Source organism: Phalacrocorax carbo, chromosome 9, assembly GCF_963921805.1.
Source record: "Phalacrocorax carbo chromosome 9, bPhaCar2.1, whole genome shotgun sequence".
In the NCBI taxonomy this organism is placed as follows: Eukaryota; Metazoa; Chordata; class Aves; order Suliformes; family Phalacrocoracidae; genus Phalacrocorax; species Phalacrocorax carbo.
In genome coordinates this window covers 37,903,802-37,922,792 of record NC_087521.1, presented here as the reverse complement: position 1 = coordinate 37,922,792, position 18,991 = coordinate 37,903,802, and the positions used below count along the sequence as shown (strand labels likewise).

Sequence of the window (18,991 nt, the reverse complement as noted above, 5' to 3'; positions counted from 1 at the left end):
CACTGACAGCATTGCCTGACCCATGGCTGGGGCGGTAGGAGGCTGGTGGGACCCTGCCCGGCGTAAGGGTTGTCCCCTCGGCGTCCCATCGCAGTGCTCGTGATGCTCAGGAGGACATGGGGGCGAGCTTCTCACAAAAAGACACTTAACGTCCTTCATTAATGGGTTTTTTCACTCTACCCTCAGTGGGCATCACTACAAATCAGTGGAAAAAGACATCAACCTCAAGCTCATAAAGTTAGTAAATGGATGTACTGGTTGGCTTTGATTGTCTTCACGGCATGGTTCATCTCTTGAGCGCTCGCGGGCATTGCTCAGGTGTTACCAGACTCATTTTAGTTACCGTTTCTGTCATTAACACATCCTGTTGTGTATAAATCTACTTATCATTGGCAGCTTAAAAGGAGCCGAGGACTCTTCTCCCTGGGAAGGTAAAACTTCCGAGGCTAACTGTTTTCCTCACTCCAGCTGGAAGTGGAAACTGCCTGCACGCTTAACTTCCCGTTATTTTTTCTTTTGATAATATTACCAATTTGAGAAGGGGCACTCAGGCATCAGGAAAAGGTGATCTGCAGCGCTGATGTGCATAGCAAGGTTTAGCGTTTCCCTCCACTGAAGCTGATGATAATTTCAGATGGCGGGAGCAGCTGGTGGGATTTTAGGAACTGCAGTTGAGTGGGAAGAAACTCACTCCCCGATGAAACGCAGATATGAAAAAAATATGAGTTGACCGGAGGTAGCGTAACTGTTGAGCAGAGGTGTGAGTCAGCTCTAGCCCCCGAAGGAGACCTTGGTTGCTCTTGGTGCTGTGCAGGCTCCAGGTAAAGATCTTCATCGGGCTGAGAGAGTTCACAGTGATGCAGTCATTCGAAAGCGGGATGTGCTGGAGGAGGGGAGCCTACACAGCTGTTTCTCACGTCCTCGCTGCTTGCTAACACAGCACGCGTGACTGTCTGCCAGGATACTGATCCCCTGGGACACGTCTCTGAGCATCTCCCGTGCCTAACCTGGTGTTAGCAGCGGGGTTGGCACTGTGCTCGTGAAGGCCCGGGAGGACCCCAGGCAGCACTGGTCGGTGGCTACTCCTTCTGTGCAGGGATTTGCCATTCCCAAATAGCTGGAGTTCCTTGAAGGTCTGTCAGTTTATTGCCAGGGTTAGTTTATGGATAAATAAAACCCCCTCCTTTATGCTATCAGGAAGAGGCAAGGCAGCCCTGCCCTGCCCACCCTCCCAACCCGAGACCCCACCAGACCCCTATCGACCTTGGGCGGGTTGGGTACCCTGCAAGACCTCAAGCTCTGCAGCCGGACTTCCCCCTCCAGCTCCCCCAAGGAGGCAGGCCTGCAGAAGGGGCTCAGCACCCCAACAGTGCTCTGCCCTACCCCACCAGTCCTGGGTACATTCACTTTATATCTTTCAATGCCTAATCTTGCACCATTTAAAGACGCTTCTATAGGCTCAGAGTCCTGGGCCTTTCCTCTACAGCCGACTGCAATTCCCTGCAAGCAGGAGCAGTTACCATGCTCTTTATCAGTCTTCTCACTTTCTTTTCCTTGTTGGTTGCAGCAAGGCTTGGTGCCGCAGACGTCAGCGCGTGCCTGGACCGCCCGTCCGTGCCCAGTGCCTGTAGGTGAGTGAAAGGAGCCTGGCTGTGTCCATCCTCCGCTCCGCTCGGTGCCTCCGCGAGAGCTCTGGGCGCGGGGGCAGGTGCGCCGGTACCTGCCGTTCCCGCTGCCCGCGGCTGTGCTGTTCCACTTGTCCGCCCCCAGCCCATGGCTAGGGGTGGCGCTTATGGGGATTTATTAAGAACAGACTTCAACAAATCAATAAAAAAGACATCCAGGAACAATTATAGACCCTTTTCCCACCTTTCTGCTTTCTGATGTGGTTTTTGTCTGCCTGCAAATGACGATGATGCAAATGTGAAGCAATGATTTTGCAGGGAGGAGATGTGCTGTGATTTTAAGCATTGCAGAGCAGACAAGAGGTTTGGGTTTTTTTCAAAATGAGTTCCGTGATTGATTTAGAGCATTTTTCAGTCTGCTCTGAAAGAAAAATTTTATTGAAGTATGGCCAACAGCTCCCAAAAAGCAGTAAAATGGTGGCTAGTGACAGCCTTTGCTGGGGCACTGGTAAATTCATCATCCCAAGTGAGAAAGTTCGAAGCTGGAGGGGGAGTAAGGGCCAGGTGTGGTGAGGGGAGAGGATGTGTCCACAGGAGATCCTTATTCAGGGAGATACGTTGTCCTGAAAAATCATATTCAGCTTTGCTACAAAGCTCTGAGGGTTCTCGCATGCAAGATTTTAAGTGACCAAGACTGAGCATCACTCCAAAATCCTTCTTGAAAGAGAAGAAGGAGCAAGGGAGGCATGAGAAAATGAGAAGGTAAAAGGTTCTAATACAGATTCAGAGAATTAAGCTACACATGAAGTAAGAGCACTAAAATACTTCTGTATGAGAAGATCCACACCATTAGTGAGAGTGCTCTCATTCATTCGTTTTAGACTCAGAACTTTGGATCACTTGGCTTTTATGCGCGCCCCTACGCAGCAGACACACAGGTTTCCCTGAGGCATCCCGTAACACACCCCCTGCGTGCCCCATTCAGAGACCAGAAGGGAGCAGCAAGCTGCTCTGCGTTGAATTAATGACCCGCAGGCTATGTTACAAATCGCTCCCACCCGGGGGTGTGACTGAAGCATCAGGTGCTCTTGCTAGGCATCCGTGTGGTGCCTGCTGAGGGATGCCGTCGGTGCCCTGGGGAGCTGGGGAGGAGAGCTGCGCCTTGGCCTGGCAAGGCCAAGCTTTGCTGGAACCGCCTGCAACTTTTGGTGCGTAAGTGAAGCCTGCTCATACTTCCTTACTAAATTCTTCCTTCTGAAGCACTTGTTTCAATATCCTTGAAAGATACAATATTAATTATACCCCCAAGCACATTGTTTGCACAATGAATTTTTGTATAAGCTAAAGAGAAATCAATACGTGTCTAGTTTCAAAAACTATTTTAGAGCTGTGCTCCACTATTTTTTTAAACTTAATTAAAATACATATTTTCCTTGCATGCAGTTCTCGGTGTGACTAAATGCTGCTTGCTTTTTAGAAAGAAATATCTTTAAAGCGTCCAAGATGTTCATGTTTGAAAAACTGCTGCTGTGTGCACCAACTTTAGTATGTTCCATAAAATTTTTATACCTAATGTGAGCAATGTCTATAAGATGTTATGGGGGAAGTGAATTTATAATAGTCTCCCGGAAGAGATAATATCTTTGAGGCTGCCACACCAGTTACGCTATAGATGAATGTCAAAAATAAAAGAGGAGGGGTAGTAATTAATAATAACGTGTTAAAAATCAACCCTGAACATCTGACAAAGCAGTTAGCAGAGAGGAGCGTCAGACCATGGCTAATTGCTGTGCTTCGGTCTCAGCGTGGCCAGAGGTGGGGCTCTGGGCAGTCATCACCTCTCTGCTAATTGCCGCCTGCCTCATCAGCCCGGGAGAGGAGGCTCTTGGTGGGGATGCTGGTGTGGCTTGGGATGTTGGCGGAGCAAACCTGGGGATGTTCTCCCAGGCGCGTGGGAAAGGAGACGGCTCCTTACTGACTCTGGCGTCAGTGCGGGGCCGTGGAGAGCGCTTCGGGAAGGGCTTTGGTGGAGGGTGACGTCAAGAGATGCAGACGGGCTGCGTGCTGGCTTTCTTAGACTGGATACCGGGGGAGCTGCTGGAGGGGAAGGAGCATGCCATGCTGGGAAGCTGCTGCACTGGAGTGAGGCATGAGCCGGTACAGAGGGCTAGACTCTGGTACAGAGGGCACTGAGGAGGAGGGAAGTGCTGAGCTCTGTGCTGGATGTACCCAGACTGTGGAGCGTGAAGTATTGTCAAGGTGAAGATTGGAGAGGAGGTGGCCTGCGGGTCACTGAGGACCTTGCAGTGATTCTACAGACTGCGCCGGGGCAGTAACAGAACCCCCAGCCTTCAGGGCACCAGCTGAGCCCTCCCAGAGGCAGGAGGTGCTGGCTCCCCCCTGCACGCTCCCCCAGAGCGATGCTCGTTTCTGTCCCACGCTTTAACTTTTGCCCAACCTTCCCGTGAAGCAACGACGGTCGGCTGAGGGGGAGCATCGGTCATGGCGCCGAGGTAATGCAAGACTCTTGGGTTGGCGGGTCTTGCTTGCGCGTCCTGGGGAGACTTCTGAAAGGGCTGAGGAAGTTTCATTGTGCTCAGACTGGTGGGGAGCTTTGCGGACTGGTCCGCTGCTTTCTTCTTCAGCACTGCATGCTGATCTTCTGCTGGGGGGAGCTTCACGGGTAAATTCACTGCCTGTGCCGAGCTGCTGAGCGTCGCTGGTTCTTCAGTCCGCCCTGCTGCCCGGCCCGCTGTCACTGGGGCTCTGGAGAGTCCTGGAGCTCAAGAGAAAGATGTGGGGGGGGCCAAAATACAACGGCAAAACTCAAAATGAATGATTGTGTGGCCTGTGGTGCTGTTAAGATGGATAGCTTTTAAAGGGAAATTTCTAGCCCTATGATCAGGGAGTGGCTGGTGGGAACACGTCTGCCTGAGTTTGCAGAGACCTTCCTGCTACAGACTGAGAAGGTAACTGCTCTGCTGTCTCGTGGTGCAAAGGTGGGGGCCAGCAGGGATGCCCCAAATACAGCCCAAACACGGCCTTCCTGCTCCAGAAAAAGGAACGAAAATGGGGGAAGGAGAATGTCGTATGATAGAGTTTTAAAAGGTGAATAAAATATAGCAGGGATAGACAAGGTGTGGGTGCAGAGAAGGGAAGGGAAAGTCCTGAAAAGGCTTAAAGAAACAAACCCACTGCAGCTCTTGATGATGCAAATGTGGGAAGCTGCGATTCAGCAGAGCTCTAGCTCAAGTCGTTTAAGTGCTTTGCTAAGCTGAGTCGAAGTGTACGAGGTCCACGCTCATGGAAACTTTGGCTGTAGTAGAACTGATTGATAAGCACTTAAAAATACTTTATAATCTTTCAGCTGTTGCAATCAGCACTATATTGTGACAAATGTAAAGAAATCGGATAAGCACTTATTTTGTTTATGTGCTTTGAGAATAAAGTTAAATGAAAAGTGAAACTAAGCAGTCTCCATTTACAGCTATTTATGCAAGGAGCCAAATCTAATTAAGCAGTTTTAACGGGTATGATACTAAGGTGTGAAGTTTATTGAACACTTGGTTAACTATTCAATTAGTGTGTGGATTTTGCGAGCTGGTATAATTCTAATTCATGTGAGGATCAATTACTTGATTTAGAAGAAAATATAACATAAAACTTTAATTCCAAGAATGGTAGAAGTTAAGTAATTGTCACAAATTGATTTTATTAACATAATCATTACCAATATTCTTCCAAACAGATAAATATTGCTTGAGAGATTTGAAAAGATTTTAGGATTTGCCATTAAAAGCTGTGCTTTTTCTTCTTTTTTTTTTTTAAATGGTAATTGATAAGTTTAAATAAAATTGGCTTAAATATCAAAGGATGGTCCCTTAGGAAAGCCAAACTTTTTCTTGCGCAGTTTGAATTGTTGAAGACTTTTATTGATAAGAAATATAAATTGTAACTTCTCTGCCTTTTATGTAAGCAGTGGACGAGCTGTGTGGGTGCTTAATCCCCCACTTCACACCGAGTCATCGCTTACATTTGACCAAAGGAGGGTCAGATGCTGACACAGAACTGGGTTTGTGTAAGGAAGCTTGGCAGGAACGTCTCCGCAATAGCGCTCGGGAAACCCAGTCGTCATCAGAGAAAAGCTGGCATTTTTTTGACAGAGTGACTGTACCATAATTTGAGTTTTAAATTCTTAGTAAGAGTCATAAAAATCTATTTTCAGCCTGGGTGGTTTGTCAGCAAATGAACCCTTCGGGTGTCAAGACCTGGGTAATATCTGAGAGTTGAAAATCTCATCTGCTGTCTTCCGAAGGCTGTGCCACTCTTTGCCTCGCTGACTGGGTGGGTTTCCTTGCTTTTCTCCCCCAATATCCCTGTTAAGAGTAATTATCCCAGTGGAAATTGCAGTCTGAGCGCAGAAGCCGGGCCCTCAGTGCTGCAGCTCTGGATTCCCCCTGTGAAAAGGGAGGCAGCTTTCTGTGCTGCTGGGCTGGGGCAGCCGGAGCAGGAGGGCTCTGGGCATCTTCTTCACCAGCCCTGCGATGGAGCCGACCTGCCAGCAGGTCCCTCGAGGGACCGATTAAAGCCTTGAAGTCCTTCTCCCAGCCCTTTCTTGGGAAGTCAAGCACAGGAACCCATCTCACTTGCTGCTTTCTTAAAGGCAGAGCTTAATAACCGCTTCTGTTCTAAGATGCGCAGATCCCCCCAGTCCCTGAGCACAAACCTCTCGCCCTGCCCAGCGCGGGCGTCAAGGAGCAGCGGGGGTGCAGCCTTGTTGTAAAGGCTGTGCAGCGCCTGGCCGCAGGAATGCCATCAGCATGGAGCACCACTCCCCTGGGCAGCCCCACCTGGGACCAGCCTGGGTCTTGAGTTGTCCTTGTAGAGAACATCAGGAAAATATCGCTTTCCTGGAGACCGTAGCACTATATAATGCTCAAACTTGCATTTTATTATTTCCTTTGCTATGAAGAGAAATGCACCATTTGGTTACAGAAGGAAACTCCTTCCCGTGTGGCATAGTGCATCCACCGAGCCCCACGTGAAAGGAGACAGGCTCATCAAGTGTGCAGACAGATGGGGAAGCTGAGGCACGAAGGATGGAAAGGCCAAGGCGTTGCAGCAGGGCTCTGGCAAGGCTGGGATAAGGCGCCTGCTCCCGCTCCTCTGTCCTGCTTTGCTCTGGCCTTGCAAAAGCACTGTGTCACCTGCCCAAGCAGTGTGTTGTCCGGACTTCCAGCGATTAATTCCTTTTCTTCTCCTCCTGCCCAGCCAGGCAGTAAGAGATGAGTAAATAATTTCACCTTAGAAAAGGATCTGAGAAAGAAACTTTCAAAGCTGTATGGGTTGAAATCTTTCCTTCTTCAAGAAAAGAGGCTGAATGATTTTTGCCTTTTTTTTTTTTTTTTTTTTTCCCTCTAGGAAAAGATTTAACTGAAGGGCAGGAGAGATTTGGGGGAATAATCCACTTCTCCACAGAAGCTATTCTGATGCTTCCTGTTTCACAACAAATCAATGGGGATTAAAAAACCCCTGTCACTTCTGTAAAACTTCTTGCATAGATTGTATTCAACCTACCAGCTTAGTCTGGACAGCAGGGATGAGCATGGCAAACACTCTCGCGGAGCTTTGCTCGGCCCCCCGTCAGACAGTGATGCTCTGAGGAATCCACCCAGCTCTTGCCCTGGCAGGCAGACTGAGCTTAAGCCTTCAGCAGATATAACTAATGAGGTTTCCAAGGGCTAAGTGGTACAGAGTGGTTTAGTGAGCACATGGACCAACTTTACTGAGGCACAAATGTGATGCATAAGGAGTGCATCAGATCTCCTCGCTCCGAGGAGGGAATCCAAGTGGATTTGCAAAGCATCCATTACTCCTGATTTCTGGGGCTATACTAATGGTTAAATTAACTCTAAATGGGTCCTTGGGGCCTACTAGATGCCCTAGATGTGCTAATGCTGAGTTTATACTTTATTGTGTCGCTGCAGAGGAAAGCAAGAAAAGCAGGATGGGGAGAGGAGCATGTCTATGCCCCCCACCCCACTTCTGGTCAAGAGAGACACCTATTTCATCTTCCATGTGCTCTCCGGTGCTGTTCTGTGACCAGGGTGACGGCCAGTTTCTTTCTGGGGATGAAGCGAGCCTTCTGGAGATGCTGCGTTCCCACCAGAGACCCCTGGCCGAAGCAGCGGCGGGTGGGACAGGGTAGGAGGATGCTGGATGGCTCTAGGACTTCTTGTGTAATTCCAGGAGCATGGCAAGAGGGCTGCTGCTGCTGGGGTCCCCCCGACTGCGCCGGCCCCGGGGCACACCACCCCAGGAAGAAATTTTATTTTATAAACCTCAAAATCGTGTGGGATGACGTGGGTCAGTTACTGTGTTGACATGAATCTGGGTGCAGCCTGAAAGAGGAACAATCTACAGACGAATCGAAGAGCTGCATACCCCGGGAGATAATGAAATAGTTCACAAACTCTTTAGTAGCCTCTCTATTGTTCTTATCGTAGTTAATGGATCATTAAAAAGCAGTAAAATACAGTAGTAATAAAGCTGGAATCCTTTATTTGAAATTAGCCTCCTCAGGAGGAGTGGCTGGGGGTCTGTGTAGTTACGCACCAGGAGATCTGCGCTACTGTCGGGTGCCATGGATGTGCCTGGTTTGTAGATGTTAAAACCTTTAGGCTGGGCTTACACCCTCTCTTCAGGCTTGGCTGCAGAGGGAGGAAGCACGATGCCGAGGAGACTTTGTTTCCCAGGTTTGGGGGCTCATTTGGTCCCGCAGGAAAATGCGTGTGATGGCACTGCAAAATTAGCAGAGGACTCTGCAACGCAAAGTACGTGTGCAAGCGCTGATGGTGTGAGCTGCAGCCTCCAAACTGGGTTTTTTGGTTGGTTGGTTGTGTGGGGTTTTTTTTTGTTCTCTTTTTTTCTTGTTTTCTTGTTACCTAGAAGTATTTGGAGGTAACAAATATATTTTTCAGACTGGTAGAGTTCAAAGTCAGGGGAAAATTAGCTTATTTAACGTGACCTCCCCTGCAATCACAGGCAGTTGTGTTTTACTCCCTGCATGGACCATGGTAACTGGTGCAGCTGTAAAACACCTTTCCTGAAAGATATCCAAACGTGGCCTGAAGAAACTGAGAAAAAAGAGAAATCACCTTTCCATTTAGAGTTTATTCCAGTCATTCTGGTTGTTAAAAATGTGCCTTGTGTGATTTGAACGTTTCTGGCTTTATCCTCAAGCAGTCGGTGCTTCATGAAATTTTCTTTGTTAGGCAGAAGAGGGTTTAATTACCTGGCATTTCCATTCTGCAGCAGTAGCTATGCCCTCTACCCAAGGCACCTCGCAGGCTTCCCTCTGGGACCCCCAGTTATGGTGTGTTTAAGTCGAACTGGTTGGAAAGTGTTTCTTAAACTGCTTTATTGACTGGCAGATGTTGGTTCATCAAAACGGTACTTTTTCTGAGAGTGCCTGTTATTTCAAAGTGAGTTCTGCCCCTGCTGAAGGGAGGAAGGAAGGCGTAGCTCGACGCGCGGCAGTGGAATTGCTCAGCACGAGGTCAGGCGCGCGCTGCAGGGCTCCAGCATCCATCCCACCGACATCCCGAGGGCTGGCTAGCACTGCCCCCCCAGGGCCCGATGGAGGGGACACCCAGGTGGCACTGGCTGGAGAGGGGGGAAGAAACAGAGCGAGTTTGCCACCATGAGCACGCTTAGCTCTTTTGAGTAGAAAAACCAGTACACTCTTGGGTGCAAAGACAGCCGCTGTCTGTAGCGTGCGGCAAAAGGGCTGCTGAACTGTGCCGGATAAGTGGTGAGCAAAATAATCACCCTTGCCACAGCCATGTCTCGTGTCACTGGGTGGGTGGCTGGTGGTATCTTACTTCTCCTCAATAATGTGCTCCCCGTGGTTGCTTTTGGGCTGCGCCCCTGGGAGAGAGATGAGGGCAGGGTTTGGCCATCCCGAGAGCAGCATCCCAGCATCTGTGCCCTCTAGGCTGGGCGTGGAGCCGTGGAGCACAGCGGCTGGAGCGCGGCTTCCTGAAGCGCAGGAGACCTGGGTGATCTCCAGCCAGATCCTGCCTGTGCAGCACCGCCCCAGCTGGGCAGCAGGGGTGTTTCGGGGACCAGAGCAGGTCTCCCTTGCCCTGGGGTAGAGGTGGCTTTGCCATATGGTGGTGCCCCAGGCGAGGAGGGGGGCGTGCTGGCATGCAGGCAGTGGGGGCATCGGGGAAGAGGCAAGAGCTGGACTGGTTGCGATGAGTTTTAGTCACATATGTATATTATTAGTTCATTGCTGGTGTCATTTCTCCCACCCAAGGCGCTTCCCCTTGTTTTAGATACCAACCTACTGCTTCTGACTGGGGTGGGTTTGTTTTCCAGTGGGGCCCTGGGGAATGGGCAGCGTTGCCCAGGCCTCTCGGTGGGGTTGGACTGGGGATGCGCGAGGGGCCGTGCTTGCTGCTGGCAATGCCTGGCAGAAGGGACGAGTTGCAGGTGCCCTCCGTGTTTGCCTCCAGCACTGCTGCCTCACTGTTTGAATGGAAGGAGGGAAAGCCTCTGCTTCCTTCTAATGCTCTGGAAGTTTTTCTGTGCTAAACATTACTGCCTATTTAAAATCAAATTGCTTTTGTGTAGACCACATGTTATGTTGAAGGTGATCGGACTGTCACTTTTAGAGGTTTATATTAGAAATACCTAGGATTTTTATTCAAATATTGTGATGACCCATTTGTATTTTGAAAGCCTTCTAAAAATATTTGACCCAAACAGCCGCAGTGAGGTGCAACTCCTATGTATAGCTAATTCAGCTCCTGAGTGGTTTTATCTTTCTTAACTGTGGAAAGCTAGATATTCTAATGAAAATGTAAATGGACCCACGTGTCTGACTTTATGTAGATTGGCTGCCACTGGTTTTAAAGTGCTTTACTCACTTGTCTCTTTTTTGTTTGCAAAACATCAAGTCAGAATTGTGCAGAGGGAGCTCCTTGTGCTGCCTTTGCTTGCTCTGTGCTAAAATAAGCTCCTGTCGCTCAGAGCAGCGCGCAGCCGGCTCCTGCACACCTTGTCTCACGGCTCTGCTGGCTGACGGGGCCAGTAGCTGGTCCTGCCGAGCGGGTTTTGCTATTAAAAAGCAGAGGAACAACCCATTTATCACTGTTCTGCACTGGACGGGGACAGGAGTGTCCGTAACGGGTTGCCCTCGGCACCTGCAGAGCTGAGGGGCTGGGGCTTGGTGGGGGCGATGCTGTGTGGGGCGGTGGGTGATGGCTGTGCTCCAGCAGCTTGGCGGAGGGGAGGGGACGTGGGGAGAAGGGCTGGAGGGTGGGTGAGAACCGAGCGGCTCAGGTGGCTGGAGAGTGGAAGCACCACCATAGACACACCACTTACTCATTGCATTTCCTGGGTGAAGCTGATAAATGCTAATAAGCGCAGCTGGCCTGACCGTACACCTGCACTGTATTGCACGCGACTGGGAAGCACAGAAACTACCTGCGTCTGGAAGCAGGTCTTTGTGTGTTTGTGTGCTGAAACGGGCGTCTGCGTCTTTGAAACGCAGGTAGAAGGGAGCACCACCGTTTTAGTGATGGTTTTCTGTATTTCAAGGAGCAGCAGGGTGTCCCACACCCTTAGTCACAGCACAGTGTGGCTGGTTCAGAGGGGCATTAGGTGCGTCTGTGTTATATACAGTATATACAGCCGCCACTCGGTGTCCTGGCGGCTCACGCGCTTTCTCCTGTTCACCAGAGTGGAAGCTGCTAAATGGACTTTCACCCCTTCCCGCCTGCATGTGCAACCACCCCGTCCCTCCGTCCCCCTGGCGCCGCGGTGTGGAGAGGTGACTGACGTTAGTCCTGGGTGAACCGTGTCAGTCCTTTCTGGTACGGCGGTGCGAACTCCCCGCAGAAGCGGCGGGCATGAGGAGACAGTCCACTGGAGCTGGTTTTATTTATTTATTCCTCCTTCAAATATCTTAATGCGTTCAAAACTGGCTTCTCCTACTTCACTTTGTCTGGGTGACCTATCTCTGATAAAAAGCTGCTGGAGTTTCCAAGCCATTTTGTATGAAGAGATGGACAGGTATCTCTCGTGCAGGTGTGCAGAAGAAAGCAGCGACAGCTTTTGGCAGTCCTTTGTCTTAAGCAGCAGCAGACATTTTCCAGCTGGAAGTAATTTTACCTTAGTTCTCTCACAGTTGCTCCCAGCCAGTTGAATTGTCTGTGTATGTGAAAAATGGGATTTGAAAGAAATACAAAGCACCGGGCTGTAGCCATCGTGCTTCTTGTCTCCCCGTGGCTGTGGCTTGTGTGTTGGCTTCAAATGATCAAGGAATGCAAAGATGCAGCTCAGCCAGATGAACAACACACCCTTTTCCCTTGTTGGCGTATATCAAGGCTCTTCTGCAATAATTCCTGCATTATTGGCCTGGAACCTTTGCCAACATCACCTGTAATGTGGACAGGCACCGAGATGTTTCCAAGCCATAATACTGATGTGGGGCGATCTTGTTAAACTTTGAGACATTAAACTCTGAAGACAATATCCTGAAAGGAATTACGTGCTGGAGTAGCTGGTGTGATTTTGAGAGAAGGTTCCTCCATTCAGTTCACTTGGACTGAGAGGATGCGCTCGCAGGTTCTCGGCGGGCACCTGCAGCCCTCCCAGCTGGGGGGTGACTGTCCTGGGGGGAAGGAGGGTCACAGCCTGCCCTCCCCAAGGGGCTCTGCTGAGGCAGGGGGCTCTCGTGAGGATCCCTGTGGGTTACGCGAGGGCACAAGGGATGAAACCGTGGAAGATGTCTTGGCAGGGGAGTTCGAAAGCACCCGTGTCTTCCCGCACCGCTCCTGCCCTGCGCTGGGGATGCTGGCGGGGATGGAAGTGAGTGGCAGCTCGCGCAGGGGATGGGGCATCCCATGGCAGTGCCTCTAGGAAGCAGTTTCAGTGCTCCGTCGTAGCTGGTGGCAGGAAGGGTAGAAGAAGGGTCTGTGTGGCACCGCCTTGCTCTGATTCATACTGTCACCTTGGCTGGACAGTGGGTGCGGGGGCCGTTGTGTTAAGCCAGCCTTGAATGCTGTGTCTGTGATGCTCATGCCACAAGTGACAGAGCTGGTACAGTTTACTTCTGGAATTGTCATTTATTGTGGTGGAGTCAGTTTTGTGCTGGGGGTTAAAAGGCTGGATGGAAATTTTCAGTGGGTTTGGCTTCCTTGGGCATCTTGGAGCAGTGGTGTCCCTCAGAAATTGGGGTATTTGGTGGGGATGAAATGTGCTTCAACTTGCTGAGAATAGTAACAGCGTGGTCTCTTCGGGTGAGACGCGGGATGGTATGAGTCCTTTGTGTCCTGACTTGAGGCTGACCTGAAACACTCAGCTCTGGACGGAACTATGTTACAGCTTCGTGCCCAGCCCTGAGAACGGAGGCGTTGCAGGAGGACACACACACGCAGCAGAAGTCAAAGCAAAGGTGTTTTGGAGGACTCATGCTTGTGGCAGTCTCAGTTCTAACGACTCTGCTCTCTAGTGTCTAAATCAGCTGGGTGTCCCCACCTTCAGACCCTGCAGAGGCTGGGCCGGCTCGTTACACCTTCCCTGTTGAATTGCCATGGCACGGGCGCACACATCTAGCTGCAGAGAGGAGCTTCCCAGCAATCCCAAAGAAAGCAGGAACTTGGAAAACACCTAGGACAGTACATTTCTTCTGCTCTCTCCCACTTCTCTGACCTACCTCTCGTCCTGATGTGAAAGTACCTCTTTGCAAATACAGAAAGTGGAGGAAAATGGACTCCCGGACTCCCTGCTTCGCTGCTCTCTGTTAGGGAGTTGAGGTTTGAAGCCCTGAGCACTTACTGCCGGGGGTAAGAGCTGCGATAAAGCCCGTTGCAAGCCCTGGCTGGTGGGAGCTGAGCAGCAGCGGCCCGGCGTTTCTGGGCAGGGTTGGTGCCGAGAGGACGCTGCCAGCGCCGGCGGCGTGTGGCTGAGGGCTGCGCTCCAGGTGGCACTCGTGGTCCTCCGATAGCAGCCACGCTCCAGCGCTGCCACGACCGTCCGCATGGACCTGCGAAGGAGCTTCGGCACCGAGCAGCCCTTGTGCGTGTGTGTCCGAGCGCTGGAGCTGCAGCAGCCCGGTGCTCGCCTGGTCAGGGGTGTGCGTGCAGCCGCCCGGCACGGCCGTCCTCCGCGTGCTGCGGTGGGATGCTCTGCCTGCCGGCACTGCCTCTCTTGTGAAGGTGTTTCTTCGTGGTTTTGCTCTCCTGAATTTTCCCAGTGCTAACGGCGTTGTTGCAAAGAAAAGCAAGCATTTAAAATTAACACAGAGCTCTCCTACATAGTGCGTGTGTGGGAGCAGCGCTCGGTACCATGAGAAACGGGCTGAGGAGGTGAGGGATCGCCGCAGAAACTGCAGAGGCCTGGCCTGCCCCGGCCGTCTGCGATGGCAGGCTGCTGCAGCACATCTGCGTGTGCATGGACACCTTCTGTCCCCCTTACTGGGCAGCTGGGAGCCCTTCTGCCAAGTCTCTGTCTCCACACTGTGCATGGGTTTAACTCTTTAATTGACGTTTGCATTTTGCACGTTGCCTCAGCAAACTTGGAGTGATGCTGGGTCATCCTTCCTTCCCGCTGTCCCTCCTTAAACACGCCGTCCCTCAGCACCGAGCGTTTTGCATCTGTCTGCAGCTCGTTCTTCCCCGCCACAGCTTCAGCGTGGGCATGGAGAGCCGCTCTCTGCTGGTTCCAGGCTGGCCCCATGTCCTCCAGAGTGCTTTCTGCAGCACGTCGCAGAACCAGGGAAGATCTGCTCCAGAGTGGAGGCTCTGCCTTTGTTCTGCCTCGCTTTCCCTTCTGCTGAAAGAGCTGGATGTAGAAGTGCTGGGCTCTTCATCCTCTCCTGGCAAACAGATCCTCCTTTGCCTTTGGTCCTCGCTTCTTTCTGCACCTCTCCGCATAGCCTGCTCTGTGCCTGTTGTGAAAGAGCCTGGTCCTTCTGAGAAGAAACAAAAATACTACTTTATTTTTTCATTTATCCCCAGTCCTTCAGCTGTTCCCAGACCTGAAGCCTTGCAGAGCAGAGCAGAGATAAGGAGACTCCTCAGCTGGGGACTGTGCATGGGAGAAGTGGGTAAAAAGCATGTAGGTGAGACGGGCACGGGTCTGTTTGAGGCTGCTGCAGCTGTGTGGCTGTGTGCCCAGCTCTGCTGGGAGACGGATCCTGGCGTTGCTTCTGTTATCTTAACACTAGTGAAAGTCTCCTGTATGCCCCAAGCTCTAGTCTTCAGGCTCCTGTCCTGGAAGCGGGAGCTGAGAGCGCTCCTAAGCCTGGCATATCTCCCATTAGTGTTCGTGGCTGTAGAGAGAGCATGAGAAGGAAGGCCTAGGAGTGATGCAGTTGGTGGCTCAGCCAAGAGCAATGCAAGGAACCTCTCATGAACTCGGCTCTACCAGACTTGCTACCGCATGGCTGAAAATCAGTCAGTCCTGACCTGGTTTTGGGGGTCAGCAGTTCCAACTCTTTCAGTGACACAGTACACCAGAAAGTCATGCATGGAGGTGGGGTGCTTTTACTTCTAGGAGGGTGTTTACCCAAGCAGGAGCCCTCCTGGTGACCTCTGGCCATGATCAACTGAGGAGGACGGCAGGCTCCTGAAGCTTTCCTGGTACCAAGCACACAGTGTGTGTCATGTTCCATCCCATCTCAAGTGCTGGCCAGCTTCTAAGATGAAAAGAAAGCAAAGAATTTATTCTGAAAAGGGAAGTTGTCTTATGCCCCTTCTGGCAGCAAATAGAAACCCTGAAGCATGGAATTAATACAACACTGTGCAGAGACACAGCAATTAAGGCACCTTACAACCCTTACTAGGTTCCTCAGTGTATTGGACACCTTAAGACTTGTGACATAAGCTTTCATTTCTTGCTCCAGCATCCTTGCTGTCCCACTGTAGTTTGTCAACCTCCATCTCCCAGCAGTTTGACGGCCCATGCTGTGTTTGGAAACACAGAGCTCGCCTTCCTCTGAGGCCTGGGGGCTTTCTTGTCCTTTCCAGTCTAAATTAATTCATGACTAATTCATATCCGCATGAGGTTTGTCCCAGTGTTCGTCTCTTTCTGGTATGTGCTCCCTTGCTCTTGCTTTATTCACAGAAACTCATCAAATTTCTTCCCAACCATTTAATTAGCCAACACAAATCAAACTGGGATAATCCTTATGTAAATAGCTTTTCCACTCTTTTTTACTCAATGCACAGTGGACAGAGAACTCTCGATAACCTGATCACTCACTACAGATGTGTGTCTGTTCAAATGGCTGGTGTCCATCTCCCTTGGAAGGAGCCTCCAGTGCCCGTGACCTGCTGGACCTGCACACGCTGAGCTGGTGAAGCAGGACAGCTGAGTCCTCTGTGCGCAGCCCGGATTACCTGCTCTGCATCCAGCCTCTTCTTATAAATGCTTCCCCCCTGACGGGGTTAATTTACTGTGTTGTGTCTTGAGAAGCTAAACTGCTAACAACGGCCCCGTTTAAGAAGTGTTCAAAAGGCAGCAAACAAGCAAACAGGTAGCTTGGCAGTACTGCTTCAGCCTCGGAAGATTTATATCAACTGGAAATTGTTTTTCTCTATTATCTGAATATAGAACTAATCGTAGTTTTACTGTGCTCTAATGGAAGAAACTGTCTTAACGGATGCCCTTCTTGTTACTACCACTGTTAGACCTCGAGCTATAAACCACTGAACCATTCCTTCATTAATTGTGTTAACAACCAGTGCAGAGATGGTGATCGCTCCTATAAACACACTCCAGGTAGTTCAGAGCGGCAGCCCGACAGGGCAGTGGCTGCGGCGTGTTTGGACACTTCTGCTGGGACTGGGGGAGGAAAATCCATTTTTCTTCCTGGCAGCCCTCATCACTGCCATAACCTCCAGTCATCAGCATTCAGGATGTTCTCCTGGTGTATGATTTATAATGTGGTTTTAGAGAGTGGGAATGAACTTGGCAGGCACTATTCTTGGGGAAAGCTAGTGCCACGCTAATAAATTTCAGGAGCCAAGGCAGCAAAGAAAACAAAATCTCTTTAAGTTTGTGTAACTTTACAGGGCTGCATGATGGTCTCTGTGGCTGCTGGCACCTGTACGCCCCAAGGACAAGGGAGACTGCTTCAGGCTGCGGGGAGCTTAAACCCTGCTCTGGGTGCTGCGGCAGCCCTCTTGGGCTAGCACAGTGCTTTTCTTCCAGGCGGATAATGTCCATCTGTTGCAAATAGGTTATTTAGAACACTTAAGGAATCACCGACAAAGGTATTAGTAAAAGCAGTTTTAATATGATGTTGTAAAAGTGCGACTTAATGAAGTTCGATGGGAAGGTTCTCTCTATGAATTAATGCATGGAAGAAATGCACAAATGAAAATTGAGTTACACTTGAGTTACAATGGTTCACAGGGAGACCAGGCATGCAAGGAGTAAGGAGGACCCTCCCACTGAGTCATGAGGTTCAGAGTAGACCCCCTTGTTTTCTAAACTCCTGTTGGAGCTTAGGTGCAGCTAGGTCCAACCTTAGTCTCAGATTTGGTCAATGGTTTATGTCTAAGGGATTGTACATGCAATGTTTACGTAATGTTTCATTAGCATCAATTCAGCATGTGATCACGGTTACCAAGACAAAATCAAAGTTACCATGCTACAAAGTTTTGCACAACACCGTCCCCACCTCAGAATGCTCATAGTCCCATGCAAGGGTTTGATGGGGCTGCATTTGCTTTGTGAAACAAGACTTGCCCCTTTGAGAAAGCAACTGCTCAAGTTTAATCCCGCAGGAGGCAAGTAGGAATGGGCCTTTTAAATAGCTTATTCTAAGTTGAAGCATGTTCTGGGAGAAGGTCACCACCTCATCGTCTGCCAGAGGTTCACCTCCACATGGTGTTTTCTTGACATTTATCTTCATTTCTGGAGCTAAGGCTGTGCAATACCACGCGGCGTTTGCATAGCAGTTCTCCAGTCCAGGGGACCAGAGATGGGACCGCAGGCCTCAGACCCTCTCTGAGCCCTGACAGCAGATTTCTGAGCAGCCTGGCTGTGATCCCATGAGTAGGGCTCACAGTGTCAGTGGTCGGATGAGAACGGGACTCATCCATCCTTTTCCCCCAAGGCGTGTGTGTGCTGGAGGGGGCCGGGCCTGAGAAGGCCTGAGTGGTGCCAGCTGGGCTGGGAGGGGACTGTTGCTCCAGAGGGTTAGAAGCTGAGGAGACCCCGTGGTTGGGTGGTTATGAGCAGTTCTGAACCCTGCCCGTTGCCTTGCTTCTCCTCCTCCTGGTCTGGGCAAAGGCAGTGCCCTGCATGGCCACCTGGAGTTACTAGTGATAGAATGAGAGGAAATGGCTTCAAGCTGTGTCAGGGGAGGTTTAGATTGGATATTAGGGAAAAATTTTTCACTGAAGGGTTGTCAGGCCTTGGCACAGGCTGCCCAGAGAGGTGGGGGAGTCACCATCCCTGGGAGTGTTCAAAAACCGTGTAGATGAGCACTTCAGGGCATGGTTTAGGAGGCCTGGGGGTGTTGGGTTGGGGGTTGGACTTGATGATCCCAGAGGTCTTTTCCAACCTTAATGATTCTGTTATTCTAAAGGCCCAGGGACCCCTCCAGGTGATGTGTCGGGGGGCTTATTGCAGCCTGTGGTGGGTGGCAGGGTAGTGGGGAGAGGAAGAGAGCTTAACCTCTGAGCTAGCAGAGGACCCTCTGGAGCAAGGATGTATATATTTGAAAGGCAGCAGCAAATGCTAGGAAGACCAGCTCTCCCTCAAAGTCAGGGAGCTGGGAGCTGTCACAGCACCATAAATCGCCTTGGGCTGCAGCATTATAGCTGGTGTTATCCCATGCAGAGGAGCAGCCTGTGGTCGTCTTTATCCCTCCAAGCCCACTGATGATCTGCACAGGGCCCTGTAGTGACATTTGCGCTCAGTGTGCCTATAAAAGACAAGTAAACACAGTTTTTATGATGCAAGAGTTAATATTTTGCCAGTGATACTATTGTACTTTGCAACAATCATGTTATTTAGCATCTTCCTCGGCCTCAGGCAGGGTTAATTTATGTTCATATCTAAGGAAAGCAGGTTTGTCAGGAAGGAAAAGAAGAAAACGGGTGGTTTGGGCTTGAAGAGTTAGCCAAGGGCAAACAGGAGCATTGGTGCAGTACTCCTCGATGCGGAGAATGGACGTCAGCTTTTGTAAGACGCTCTGTGTGATGGGGATGGTGGTGTTTCATGGGCCTTGTAAGCATATTCCTTAACAACCCTCACTGTTATGTGGGGAAGAAAGTAACGGGGCAGGAGGTAGTAGGAACCCAAATGGCACCTAATGCCCTCTGGCCCACCAGGCCTTGATG

The 18,991-nt window shown here is 50.5% G+C and overlaps 1 long non-coding RNA gene across 1 annotated transcript in view; it reads left to right on the top strand.

Annotated features, from left to right (window-relative positions):
* LOC135315086 (uncharacterized) overlaps positions 1–18,991 on the top strand; it is a 375,169-nt gene that overhangs the window by 72,103 nt on the left and 284,075 nt on the right. The window contains exon 3 of the long non-coding RNA XR_010374537.1: positions 1,568–1,631. This is a non-coding gene — a long non-coding RNA (uncharacterized LOC135315086). The remainder of the gene's footprint in view (positions 1–1,567; positions 1,632–18,991) is intronic.